The sequence below is a fragment of the Bidens hawaiensis genome, unplaced genomic scaffold (genome assembly GCF_021521415.1).
Source record: "Bidens hawaiensis isolate Kalapana, Puna unplaced genomic scaffold, B.hawaiensis_p1.1 tig00035926_1, whole genome shotgun sequence".
NCBI lineage: Eukaryota > Viridiplantae > Streptophyta > Magnoliopsida > Asterales > Asteraceae > Bidens > Bidens hawaiensis.
Genome location: NW_027496258.1, coordinates 29,878 through 44,983, shown reverse-complemented (window position 1 = coordinate 44,983; position 15,106 = coordinate 29,878). Strand labels below are relative to the sequence as shown.

General features: G+C 37.7%; 1 pseudogene; it reads left to right on the top strand.

The window, feature by feature from the left end:
- The first annotated feature begins 6,051 nt into the window (after positions 1 to 6,051).
- Positions 6,052 to 8,831, top strand: LOC143587925 (AT-rich interactive domain-containing protein 1-like; annotated as a pseudogene).
- The last annotated feature ends 6,275 nt before the right edge of the window (positions 8,832 to 15,106 follow it).

Genomic DNA, 15,106 nt, shown 5'->3' with positions numbered 1-15,106 from the left:
TCTTTTCACCTTGAAAACCCACTTCAATCCGATAGCATTAGCTCCTCTCGGTAACTCAGTCAACTTCTACGTGTTGTTTCGTTTAATGGATTTGAGTTCCGTTTGCATAGCCTTTATCCACTCTGGCTTGGATTTTGTTTCACAAAAATTCTTTGGTTCACCTTCTTCTAACAAAAGAAGTTCGATCTCCTCCATTTCCGAACATAGAACATAATCATTGAACTTAACCGGTGCAATCGGAACACATGTAGATCTTCATAGGGTAATTTCTGGTTCGTCAAGTGCTGCTTTCGCTAAACCAGTTGCTGCTGGTGTCACTAAAGAGGTTGCTGAGTTATCTTAATATAAAAATAAAGGTGATTAATGTCTTTTGGATTACATCGAAACAGAAGGCAAGCGGGCAACAAGCTGCGCCGCTACCCCCTTTTGAATCGCAAAACCCAATCTTTTAAAAACTATATTTGCTGATCTTGGAGACATAACATTACTATGCATGACCCGATGAACACGGGTAAGTAGCTCCACAGCTTCAGGCGCGAGGAAACCAAAAGTGTCAAAAGCAAAAGGAATAAATACATGTTGGTTGTCAAGACACGCCTTTTCATGTTTTGCCACCTTACCTGAAGCAGCTTTTAATGCGGCTTGACCGACCGCGAAACCACTACTCCCTAAGCCCACCAAAGGAGAAACCCCTGTTAAATCCACACACACGTGTTTCCCTCCTATCCATCCAAACACCAAAATGTCAGCCGGTCGAAGAGATGATCTTCCCTCTGACGGGTCAGTCAGGAAATTCACAGGTGCTTCTTTCTTAACAGAAATTCCAGCTCGCCTGATTATATAAAAGAGCACATCCCTAACCAGATCGTGTCGATACTTGAACCCCTGGAGCTCTTTACAGTGCACCGCGTTCTCCCCATATGAGTCTAAACACGCTTTACGACAAACAGGACATATCTCATCAACCGGAAATAGAGGAATCATAAGGCGATACTTAAGGATACTACGATACTCCATTGGATACATATGCTGGCCTAACCCATCTATAGGGATAGAAAGAAGAAAATCTTGAGCATGTGGTGCTTGTAGACACTCAAAAATGGCTTTTTGTCTGCTTGTCATGTTAAAGTGTGACTCCATGTCGTGAACAATTTTACTAAAAAGAGTGCTCGCCAATGCATGCTGGGCTTTAGAGGGGGCGGTCTCTTTGTTAGAGAAACTGCTAAAATCGAAGCTTGGAATCATATCACGAAGACAAGCCAGAGCACAAGAATAATCAAAATCCATCCCACATATACCACTGTCTCGCAAAATTTGATCCTGAAGCACCCACGATTGGGCTCTCGAGGCCACAAACGCATAAGAGAAAGCGTCTACTGCCGAATACAACCCCAAACCCCCATTCTTAATGGGTAAGGAAGCAAGTCGCCATTGGAGGTCTCCAAAGAAAGGACCTCCACAAACTACAATTTCCTCGATCGCCTCACGCAATTCCTTGTCAAAAAACACCGCTGCCTCCATCATGTGTACAGGTTGGCATGTTCTCAAACCGAAGAAAAGTTTAGCAATACCTATACATGATCGAAGCAAAAGTAACTCACTCTGCGGGTCACCAAGTTTTGGGAGAAGACGCATCAAATCAACAGCATTAGTAGCTCTCTTCTTTGCCAAACCCTTAATAAACCCGGTGTCTTTACTAACAGCTCCCCCAAGAAGCTTCACCCCTAATAATGGTCTCCCGATGTCAGCAGGGAATAAACCGTCACGAGACTTCGTACCATCACAAGAAGGCCAAAATAGCTCAGTTTTCTTAATATTCAGTTCAAGACCCAAAGTTGGACCCGTCACCTTAATGATATCCAGCACTTTAGCCACCTCCATTGAATCTCCAATGACTGTCCCATCATCAAGATACCAGGCATGAAGAAGAAGTTTGCAATTGTCTCGAATCTGATGCACAAGGGGGTGTAAAACCAGGGAAAAAAGGAGTGGTCCCAATGGGTCTCCTTGTTGAACCCCTGTGGTGGACCAAATATTATCATCCCCAAGATATAGTCTTGATGGCTGCCCATATAAAAATTCCACCCACAAGGAAATAGAAGGGCATCTGATCCTTACCTCATGAAGTAAAGCTGATCTATCCACCATATTAAATGCATTAGAAAAATCAACTGTAAGCATTGCAAGAGACCCATCAGTGTGGCGCTCACTCAATACCCTGATGGCGCTATGTAATATGGCCACCGCACCACCCGACACACCAACCCCAAACTGGAAATCATTAAGGTATTTGGTCATTTCTTTGCCAACCCCTTTCATAGCCACCTTAGAAACCAAACGCCTCCATACAGTACCCACTGCTGAGTTGTTGGAATTAACGACCAGAGAATCAGAATCTGTCGCTAAAGGTGCTAATGGGCTGTCTAAATTAGCGACAGAAGCTGTCGCTGATTCTGTAGCTGAATTTGGCGACAAAACTGAATTTTTGTCGCTAATGTTGTTGCTTCCCATAGGCTCGGTTACAACTTGCCAAACTCCGGTATCAATAACCCCATTTTAATCAACCCAAAATATACCCGGTGCTAGCTCCATTTCTTCATTGGTTTGACCCGAATTAGATCAAACCCACGTCTTCTTCTTGTCAAAAACCACATCACGAGCTATCACAACATTCTGGGTATTTGGATTGAACAAACGGTAAGATTTGGACCCGGCCTTGACTCCGATATGCACTAAACTTCTTGAACGATCGTCGAGCTTCTTCAAGTGAGTGCCCACTATCTTTGCATACGCCACAAAACCAAATACTTTAAGATGAGCAATATTCGGTTTCTTTTGTTTTAGGATATCGTATGGCATTTTATCCTTTAGGGCACGAGTAGGAATCCGATTCTCGATTTATGTTGCATGTTGGATTGCCTCACCCCATAAGTAATTCGGAACACCCATTGCTTTTAACATACTTCATGTCATCTCTAATAAAGTTCGGTTCCGTCTTTTAACCACCCCGTTTTGTTGAGGTGTGTATGGTGCCGTTAGATGTCTTCGAATGCCTTCCATGTCAGAAAACTAGTTGAACTCATGTGAGGTAAACTCACCACCTCGGTCGGTACGAAACGTCTCGATCTTTTTCCTGTCATCACTTTCAACCAATTCCTTAAACTTCTTAAAAGCTTCAAACGCCTCATCTTTAGCATTCAACAAATACATCCAAACAAGTCGTGAGTAATCATCGATTAAAACAAACACGTACTCGTTACCCGCTATTGTTAGAGGGGTAATCGGTCCACACAAATCACTGTGCACAAGTTTTAAGTGCTGAGTTGCCCTAAACGCTGCCGAATTAGGAAAGGATTGCCTCGTTTGCTTCCCGACCAAACAAGATTCACATAACTTTTTTTCATGGGTAACGCCACGGATTCCTTCAACCATATCCCTCCTAGCCATTAGCTTTAATGACTCAAAGTTCAAGTGACCAAGCCTAGCATGCCATAACCAACTTGTTTCTTCAATTCGGCTAAGTAGACTAACCAGTTTACCAATCTTTAATTGAATCCGGTATAACCGATTAGGGGAACGAGTCACCATCATCAACAAACTGCCTTGCCCATCATGCATCGTAAGGTAGTTATCTTTTATATGAATATCACACCCGTGTTCTGAGGCTTGGCCGAGACTAATAATATTGCTTCAAAGACTCGGTATAAAATAAACATCCGTAAGCAAACGATGTTCACCACTTTTAGCCCTAAATAAAATCGGCCCCTTACCGCTTATATCAACATAATAGTCATCACCAAGCTTAACCTTTCCCGTAACACGATTGTTAAGTTCAAAAAAGAAAGATATGTTACCTGTCATGTGGTTACTCGCGCAGTTGTCCAAATACCATTCATCGCCATCTTTGGACTCATAGTTTCCAGGTATAACCTTCTTTTCATTCAAGAACACCGTTTCCTGAACACTCTTAATCATAAACAGTGATGGATCCCTTGTCTCGGATGCTTCAGCTAACTTTACTTTGCCTTAAACTTTTTGTTTTCGGTTGGGACACTTGTGGACAAAGTGTCCAAACTCATCACATCAATAACATAGAACCTTTGAGAGGTCCCGGGTTTTGCCCTTATGTTCACGGTTTCCTCGGTTCATGGCGTTTTCTTAATGACCACAATTTTGACCCGACCCGCGACCACCTCATCCTCGCCCTCCTCCACGTCCACGACCTCCACGAGTGGACTCATGATCATTGTACCGACTACTTGAGGATTCAGACTTTTGAAACATAAACTTACCTTGCGTTTCGGAATGCATGTCTTCTTCCCGAATCCGCTCCTCGTAAGCTTTTAAATGTCCCACCACGTCTTCAAACCCAACAGTTTTGAGATCCAAAGTTTGTTCAAAGGATGCAACAATTTGAATAAACTTCCTTCGGGGTAGACTTGAAAGAAACATCTTGACCATCTTAGTTTCCTCATGCTGTTCTATATCTCCATGAATCTAGGAACTTTTGCTTGCATTGTCTTATTTGGTCTACGTACCGGAACTGAGAACATTCGAGATTATGCAGGATTATACACGAAAGATCCTTTTTTGGCTCTCCCTTTAGCCCTATGTCTCTTATCCCTAGGAGGTCTTCCTCCACTAGCAGGTTTTTTCGGAAAACTCTATTTCGAATTGTTTGTTGACACGGACAAAGTCAGGGAAAAACCTTTGAAATTTTTTCAATATTGAACCTTAGACATATAATAGTTCCGAATCGAATCTCTTTAGAAAGAAGATCTTTTGTCTCATGGTAGCCTGCTCCAGTCCCCTTACGAAACTTTCGTTGATTCTTTCGTTTCTTTGGGCCACTGGCCATCCGCCGGGAGTTTCGGGTTTAATACCAATATTTTAGCAACAAATCTAATAAATCTAAGTGTAGTGCTTGGGGTCTTGATCTTCCCATTCCTTAGCCGGAAAGATATGTGTCCATGAAAGGCGAAGGAAGGCTGGAACGCCAACAGGCGTCTATTATTGAATTCACCCGACCCGACAGTACCCGTTTGGGGAACGTCCTATCATCTCTGCTAAACTTGCCGCCTTCGACGCCGTACACAAGAGTTTAACCACAAACTCATCAATGGTCTCCGTCTCTTTCATCCTCATACCATCAAACTCGTTCATGGGAGTTTGCAGTCTTGCCTCCTTAACCGATCAGCCCCTAGATTACGCGTCTTAATCGCGTTCCAAATCTCCTTGGCCGAATCAAGATTACCCACTTGCATGATTGTTGCTTCCGGGATCAACTGATAAATCAACGCAATCGCGATGTTGTTTTTATCATCATTGATTGCACCCGGATCAATGGTATCCCAAACCTTATGCACATTCAAGAGTACCTTCATTCGAATAGCCCATACAGTGTAATTGGTAGAGGTAAGCATGGGACTTTGGAATGCATTAGGGTTCCCGCTCGTCTTCATTGTTTCTTTATCACCCATTAATCTCCGTTAAACCCCCAAAGCTCGATCCGCTAAATAATAATGTTACCAATTCGTCAAACCCAAAACTGGGTTCAAACCCTTCTCGACTTGAACAATGATTGATTGATATTGCCAAAATAAGTATGCAATATTTAAATTTTAATACCACTGGTGATGAATTGATGATTGCCAACAATGAATGCAATCAATTTAAAAATAAAGATTCGATACTTTAATCAAATCCAGAAAAGACAAAACTATTAAGCCGATGGTACTTTCTTGACAAACCCTTTTGTGGACGGCAATATTTAGGTGACGGAACTGTTGATCGGCTGCTTCTTCAACCTTACTCTGATACCAATTCAAGAACGATTGATAATGGAAACACAAACGAGCACACAATATTTAGGGTAAACCTCACGTATTATTATACTCAAGAAACTAGCACAAAACTTAAATACAATAATCTTCCTCACAATTCCATAACCCTAACATAGCTATGTATTTATAGGGAGACCCTAACTTGGCCAACAAGTAAAGCCCAAATATAAAAGCCCAATTTTAACTCCATAAACCCATTACATCATTAATGAATTCCATAGGCCCAATAAGTCTAATCCGGTCACCTACACGTGACAACCCTAATAAGTTGGAAATTACCAACATGTTTTTGAAAACTGTTAAGGATAAAGATTTAGTTAGCGAATCATCGTGTTCTGAAAGTTTTTTTCAGATGTTGAGATGAAAGTTTCTGATTCTATAATGTTTTTTCCGGATGCTGATATGAAAGATTACAAGGAGTTTTTGGAGAGAGGGCTGGATGTTAAAGATTCACAGAGTTGTGTCAGGTCGGTTGAAGGATTAGGTGTTAAAGATGGTTTGATACCAAAGAAGAAACCGAGTTGAGTCGAAAGAGGACACGAGAACGTTATTTGCCAATGTTGGATTGAGTTAAGCGCATGTCAAAAGACCCGTGTGATCTTGCTATTGGGTCGTTGCCTGAAAGGTCAAAATGGAAGACTTATGGAGGTGAACATGTGTGGAAGCAGGTTCTTTCGGCTCGAGAGGCACGACTTTTGCAGACTAATGTTGACCCGAAGATCAAACTTAAGTGGCAGGCATTTTTAGTTATCTTTTTTCAATAGCTTATATATGAATCTTGTTATCTGAACTACTGAAACTTTACTGTTTGATGCAATTTGGAATTTCTATATGTTCTTGATGGACTAGATATTAATATGCTTTATGCTTATATATTGTTTCTTACTGTGCACTTGCGTTTAGTTTGTACTTTATATTTGGTCATTGTATGTTCACTTTAATTTATAGTGCAACTAATATGATTAATGTTGAAAATTGAGAAACTGTTCTGATAGTCATGTGTAGAAAACATTATCTGTAATGCTTAAGGTAGTTTTCTTTAGATCCAGAACCGAACCTAAACCGGGAAGAATAACATTACCTTACGTATTCGGTTAGTTTCATCTGCTGGCATTAAAGTTCTGAAACTGATTTGATTGCTATTGAGAAATCAATTTTTTGTCTGAACTAAACTATGTGTATAGTGATGGATATTGCTATCCGGTGTAATGTACGGCTTCTTAAAATCCGCCAAAACCACATGAACAGTCCAAACTGAGCTAAGTTGGTCGGTTTGGCTGGGTTTGGAGCTAAGCAGTTAATGCGGAAAAATATCGGATATCGGTTAAGGACCGATATCTGAGATATCGGTTATGGCAGTGTGATATCGGTAATTTTATTATCATGTAAAATTCATATATATAGCATTTTAACACTAATAATTTAGTATAGTCTCCTACCATTAACAAATTAACCTTTTGCAAATTTCATAGCACTAACAATCGTGGTAAGTAAGAATTGATTAAGACTTAAAACACTAACATTGAACTCCAAATATTGATAATTAAGACTTAAAACATAGATATCGGGAATATAAGTAATATATTGGTCAAATATCAGTCAAAAATCGGTCAATATTGTTGATATTTTCAGTACCAATATTCTGACCGATATTTTGATTGATATTTCGCCAAGGGACCAATAACCGATATATCACTGATATCTCGGCGATGTCGACTGCATAGGTTTGGAGTTAACCATTTGTTTTACCTTTTGAAAAACCGGGTTTCATGATTTGGTTTACAGGTTTAGAACTCTCGATGTAAGTCGAACCAACCAAGATATTAAAATTTATCTTTTAAATCTTTTTTATATATTTTTTAAATAAAAGCATAAAAAGTTTTCATGCATATGAATATAAAAATTATTATACGTATAAGTAATCTTTATTACAGTACGTATAGATTATTAATTTAACTGAATTTATGCTATAACTTTTTTTACCTTTTTTATTTTAATTCTTTAATACTTAGGGTAAAACGTTCTTTTTTTTTTTAAGTATACAATTCCATTGAATTTATAAGATTTAAGTTGACTTGTGATATATATAAAACACTGGCCCAAACCGGCAACTGGTTTGGTCCAGCCGATCCAACTAGTTTGGTTTGGTTTTTCCAAATACTGTAGTTAATGGTTTGACCGAGAGAATCTATTAGAACCGGCTAAACTGGACCGTGAACAGCCCTAATGCAATGGTTAATTCCAGCTCATTTCTGCCAAAGAGACTCGACCCGCAAGCCCTCCAAGAAAACCGAAGCCTCAGGATTCCTCTGAGTCATCATCCACCGGGAGCCGGAGTGACCGAGAGGATGAAGATTCTTTCTGGGGTTACAAGTTAAAGCGTAAACGGATCCCATTGGGTCGCCATTTTCAAGCCAAAGTACCCGAGTGGACCGAACAGACTTATGAACCCGACACCAAATGGCTCGGGACCCCAGTTTGGCCTCTAGATAAAAGCGAACCGAGAAGTAGTTTAATCGAGCTTGAAAGAATCGGGAAAGGAAGGCAAGATTCGTGTGGTTGCCAGTTTCCGGGGTCGTTAGAATGCGTGTGGTTTCATGTCTCCGAAAAACAAAACCGGGTCAAACATGAAGTGGGGTCCGCTTTTTATAAATGGAAGTTTGATGATATGGGTGAGAGTGTTGCTCTTAATTGGAAACCTAATGAAGAAAAACTGTTTGAGCATATAATAAAGTCAAACCCTCCGTCTGCGGGTATAACCTTTTGGGACGATCTAACGAGCTATTCAAGCACAAAAGCAAGAAGGATTTGGTTAGTTACTATTTAAATGTGTATGTTAATAGGCGTAGGGCCCACCAGAACCGATCCGATCCAAGCAACATTGATAGTGACGATGATTAGATTGACAAAGTTGGAAATGAGGCGAGCAGCAATGATCCTGAATCCATCTTTTGTTCTCCGAAGAAGGCGCATTTAAACGGGAGATGATGCTGTTCGAGGTTTTTTTTTGTGCATGTTGCTTGTTTTTTCATGTTTCTATGCGGTTTTGTTAACAAGATTGTTGACTCGAAGTTTGACCGGAAACAAGGAAATACTAGGGTTAAGTGTTTTGAAAGTTTTATGTTATGAATGTACATGGAGAAGATAATGCTGGTTTTGTTGCTTTTGGTTCTTTGATAATTACAACATCTTAGCAGCATTTGAGGATTAGTTAGCCTAGTCTTTTGTTACATGTTTTGTGAACCATAACTGTATAGATGGCAAAACTAGAGTCCAACCACAAGGACTATTTTAACAATGTATTAAGATAGGTATTTAGATATCAAATTAGTTTAAGAAAAATACAGGTTTGAATATATAGGAACATGATCAAATACATTTTATTTTTAACATGAAAAAAGAGTGAGAATTAATTTGTTGTTATTATTAGGTTTATTTTTATAAGTGTTTGCTGTTATTTTTTATTCGTATTTGCTAATTTTCGATTATGAGGCGTTATAAGTATTTACTTATTTATATTTTCTTGTTGTTATTAGATTTTTTCTTTTCCTGATATAAGTATTTGTTGCTATTATTTTGTTCTTGATTTTGATTCTTTTGTTGTAATTTTAGGTTTTTCCTTTGTTATTATAAATAATTGTTTATGTGGATTGGTATTGTAGTTGGTATTGGTTCTTACATTCTCAGTTTTTTTTATAAATTTATATTATTTCCTACGTTCTCATGTTAAGACTAAAATGCACATGAACCTTCCCCCGTATGGTATTAAGTGATACTTGTATGATCAATTGGACTCGCTTACTGGTATCTATATTGAATATATTATATAATGTATAATGCTAAAAACATATTCCCAAATAATATGTTGAATCCTTAGAAAGTTGAAATTATTAATATTGTAGAATTATTAGAATATGGTTGGGTATTTGAAATTTAAACCTGGCTTTTCAAATAAATGATTGTGGGCAATGGCCAATGAGCATTTCAACAGGTAATTTTTAACCACTCTATACCATAAGCGGGGATATATATGATACCTGCGAACTGATAGGTAATGAGTAAAGGGTATCCAATGGGTATTAGATGTGCATGGAACAAAAATTATAACTACACATAAAAGTAGGATTACCACTACCTCGTGCGATATCCTCATAATCTTGTATGAGATTAGGAGACGGTAAGATTATCTGTGGCACTTGGTAATTATGCTTTACGAAACTTTATATGTAGAAGTTATTATATATATTATATGTGTGTATATTGAACGACAAAAAAATATATTAAAAGTACTTCATTAGTAATAAAGGAATAAAAACGACGAAACATAATCCGTTTCAATAGACTCACAAAAACAGGAACAAAGCTACAAGTTAATAAAACACAAAAAGTAACAAGGGTGAAAATAAAAATGGAGGTTCAGAACGAAACATAAATGATCTATCATTGACCGACCCAACCCCTCGCTGCATTATACCACAAATACTAAGTGATCTAACTCAATATATATTAAGATGTTCTTTTATTATAGAAACAATTAGGGTCACACCGAGTGCCCTTCAAGGACTTTCATTCGGAAGGAAATTTTGAACATTATCGCATGAGGGGCGGTGTTCCCGCTCTCCCTTTTCCCCGAAATCTTCTCCTTTTCTTTACATTTTTACCTTTAGGTCGGGTTCTCCACACCGACCTTCTGAAATTCTTCGTACCATTTTGTTGATGTGGCAAGCATTGCAATCCTCCATCCCGAGGGCTCCCCCTTCCTCTTAGTAGGCAGAGAACCAGAACTAAATAATGCATGTACATATTGCTTTACATGTGATACATAAGGCAATAGATAATGGCATAACTGTCTCTCTTCCTCCTCCACTATATTATTGACTAGGGGTGAGTAACTTAACCGCCATAACCAACATAACTAAACCGATTTTAACCGATGATTGACATAACTGATGGGTCGTTTAATGAATTCTTAAAAACCGCCGTATATGGGTCGGTTTTGGTTAAATATATATCCAAAACCACCATAACCGAACAGACCAATTTATTTAACCAAAAATATGTTTGCGATTAACTTCCACCAAACATATTGTTGGATTATACTATTTTGATGTTTTTGGTTCTACGTTTGTTATAAAATTAAGTTGAATATAATTGTTGGATTATATAATGTCATTTTTTAAATATTTGGTATTAATATTATTGATTATATACATTGTTGGATTATGTCATGCCGTTTTTTGTAATAATTGGTACCAAATTTTTAGACCCACTTACATTGGTTATGGTTAACCGACCCATAACCGACTCACTATAACATTCAAAACCGATTAACCGAAACCACCATAACGGGTCATTTATGGTTATGATTATCCATTAACCGGCATATCAGTTATCGTTATGAGTTTGGTTCAAAACCGCACCAACCCGACCCATATACACCCCTATTATTGACACACTACACACATATGGTTATACGGTTTTTGTTGTTTATTATTACTTAAAACTGGTTATACATGTTTATGTGACATTTGAGCCAAAACAAGGTACACCTCAGTACGTATTTATCGATTAAGCAAATAAACGCTTTTTACGTAACGAACGAACGATTAACCGAACGGGTCGGGTTATAACCCAGATATCCCGGGGGACCATCTATAAGTGATATACGTTTAATATAAGCTAAAATATTAGTTTTATAGCCTTAGTTCCATAGCAAACACGTTAAACGAAAACATGCTCGTTTAACTACCCGCTATAGAGTTTAACGCGAAAGATAGTCGGAAACCAAGCATTGTATCATCCGTTAAGACGAAAAAGATTTACCAAACACTTATTTGAAATGTTGTAAGTGATTCGTGAAAATATTTTCGATTTTTACAAACGTATAGTATGTTTTTATGAATTTACACAAAAACTAGCCGAAAAACACTCGTTTTCGCACTGTTTAACGCACCCGATATGTTTTTCGTGCCAAAAATCGAACCTGAAATAAAATTGGATTTGGGCTTTCGCATGTGGGCTTGTAAAATCTGATATATGGGCTAAATTGGACCCAAGGGAGGGCCTAAATGTTGGTTCGACCACAAGCAAGGGGAACCCCCCCCCTTGAGGTTTCATTTATAAATTAAACAATACAAGATATTTTTTAAGACTCTTGTTTCAGAAGTAAACCCAAAATCAGCTTGCCTTCAAAGTTCCTCTCAAAAACCTAGGTAATTTATACTAAACTCATCATGTTTAACTAGTTTTAACCATGTTTTAATATCATAAAAACATGGTTTAATTGCCAAAAATCATTCCTAACCATTTAAAAATCCTAAAAATGGTCCATAAACATGTTTTGATCATACACATGGTAAGGAACCTGGTTTGATAGTTTTTTTGGCCATAAACACGGATTAGAGGGTTGAAACGGCATTTATACGGTTCAAAAGTTCGTTTTTACACCCTAGTCGAAACCCTAAGTTAAAGGGCTGTTACGTTGATGAAATTTGCTTGGTTTGTGATATAGGACCTTTATCTAGCTTGCATAGGAGCACAAGAACCCGAAAACCTTATTAGAAAGGCGAAAACGAACCGAAACCGCTAAGGTAATACCGAAACACTCGATTACGGGCTGTTTAGGATTCGATTGTGATGCACATATATTTAGGTTATGAAATTTTGCAGGGACATCAGGGACCATATCATTCAGTCCCTGTTCAAATTTGGTAATTTTTTGATCATCCGAGAATATTTGGCGAATTTATTACCGAATTAGGACGTTTATTTGGGAAAAATAGTTAATTTGCTTGGAAAATTATAAAAATATTTGGGGAACTCAGATTTTGTATATTTTGATCACACATTAAATTTGGGCACATTTGGAAAAGCCTAAGTAGGTTTTATGCATTCGCATTTAATTGAATTTTTATAGTCGTTTAGGCCCGAAAAGAATATTGAGCAAGGTTGTTACATTCTAGAATTCATACAGATGGTTTTGGGATATAATTTGAGCATCCAGGAATTTTTTTGAGATTTTTGGAAATCGTTTGGGATAAACTGACGATTTTCAGGCTAAATATAGCAGGTAAAATGAATTTTTATAAATTAATAATCCAGTAAATAATTCCAAAAATATTTTTATAAAAAATCTACATTTTTATTTGATAAGTGGCTAAATTTTCATAATTTAATGATTAATGTTTAATTAATTATGCTAATTTGGAATTTAAACAAATTCAATTATGATAAAAACCGGCAAATTCATGATTAACGAACCTGCGGGAATATCAGAACACCAAGAGTGATCAAAAATCATATTTTTGGATCAATTAAGTAAAAACGAACTTTTTATGAGAAACCTGGACAATCTGGATAGATTGTGCGCGTTTCTCCTCAAATCAAACTGAATAAACGGAAACGGGCCCCATAGTGAATCCAGAACCCCAATATGTGATCTTTCTTTATAACTTAATCATTTTATTGACCAACACACTTACCCAAGCTTACTTTCCCATAACTTTTTTCTGAACGTATAAACGAACAACTTGGCCCAGCTGGGAAAACGGGGAAACTGAGCCAAGTTCGGTTTTAAGTATTAGACATTGAACAACATCACAACCTAGCCTATTGACACTTTCTGGGCGTTCCAACTATACCCAGATTAGATATACAGCCCAGTTTATTATTGAGATTATATTAATATTATTATAATATTGATTATAGGAACTAGTGATAGCGAATTGAACAAACCGCAAGTTGACACAGTGCTGATTATATACTAAACAGTGAGTTTCCTGACCCCACTTCTGAACTGTTTTACGAACTTTTGGGGTGAAATGCATGTTTGATTATGTATACTTATCTAAAACCTGTAATTATGTGAATTATCTAAGTACTAACACATGAAAGTCCCCACTAACACAGTGATTAACTTCGAGCCGGTGGCTTGTGAATAGTACTATTGGTTTGACAAACCCAAACGGAATCGACCTGGTTGCCGTTTCACATAGCACCGTTTGCACATGACCATATTTATACAACACAGGCTGTGTAGTGTTAGACATAGCTAACGGGGCATGTTGTGGGCGGAAGGGATGCACGCAGCACATACAGTCAAGGCTTCACTGTAGCTTAGCATAATTACATCATTTACATACATGCATATTTATATCATACTTACAAGTGTTAAATTGTGAATATTCATAACTGTTTTCTTGAAACTCGTGAAACTCACCAACTCCAGTAGTTGACCCATTTTTAAACTGCTTTTCAGGATTACCAAAGTTGGAGTAAAGTGATTTCGTGCTATCTATCATGGAACGTGCTTGATGCTATGTGAATAGGCGCAAGGTTATTAGTACGAATAGAATAGTTTAATGAACATATTTTGTTGTAAGACCTAGTTTGTTAACAAAGATAGATCAACGTAATATATTGTAAATTAGTTTGTAATGTTTCTTTATAAACAATGTTGTTGATACCAAAGGTGTCTGTTACATTCCCGTTTTACACTTCCGCATTGTGCTAGTCAGGTTTTAACAGTTTATTAAAACGCACTTAATGAAATTCATTGAAATTCATTGCACTTTACGATTTTTTAGATCATCATGGATTCTACTTTCTATTTTTTTAACTTATTCTATTCAATACATGTAACACATTGGATAACCTTAGTGATACGGACCAGGCTCGCACTACACCAGATCCGACCCAAACGAGAGATTAACAGACCGGCCCGTTTCCAGACATAAAGACATCGTTTACTGTTTTATTTATTGTTCTTTAATTAGTTTTTTGCCTAGTCTTGTATGATTTCCATGTTCCTAACTTAGTGGTTGCATGTTTAGTGGTAGTGGCATAAAATAAGGATCATGGGTGGTTAAGCCATTGATTTAGTGCATGTTTAAATCCTGTTTTGCATAATGAAAAAAAGGAAGAAAATTGTCCCAAAGTGTTCTCTCTTTTCTCTCTATTGCTTGGAGCCTAATCCCCTCTAAGGATTACCTATCATTGGTGCTTTCATAAGGTACTATGTCAATTTGTCTTAGTTTTCTTTGATGACATTTTGATATATAGTTCCACTCAAGCTGACCATTAGGAGCATCTCGAGTTTGTTTTCAATACCCTTATCAACAACCAGTATCATGCTAAGGCCTCAAAATGTGTTTTTGGTGTTCAAGAGATTTCATTCTTAGGCCACAAAATCTCGAACTCCGGGGTTGCTCCGGAACCGGATAAAATCCAAGCCATCCAACAGTGGCCGCCACCATATTCTTTAA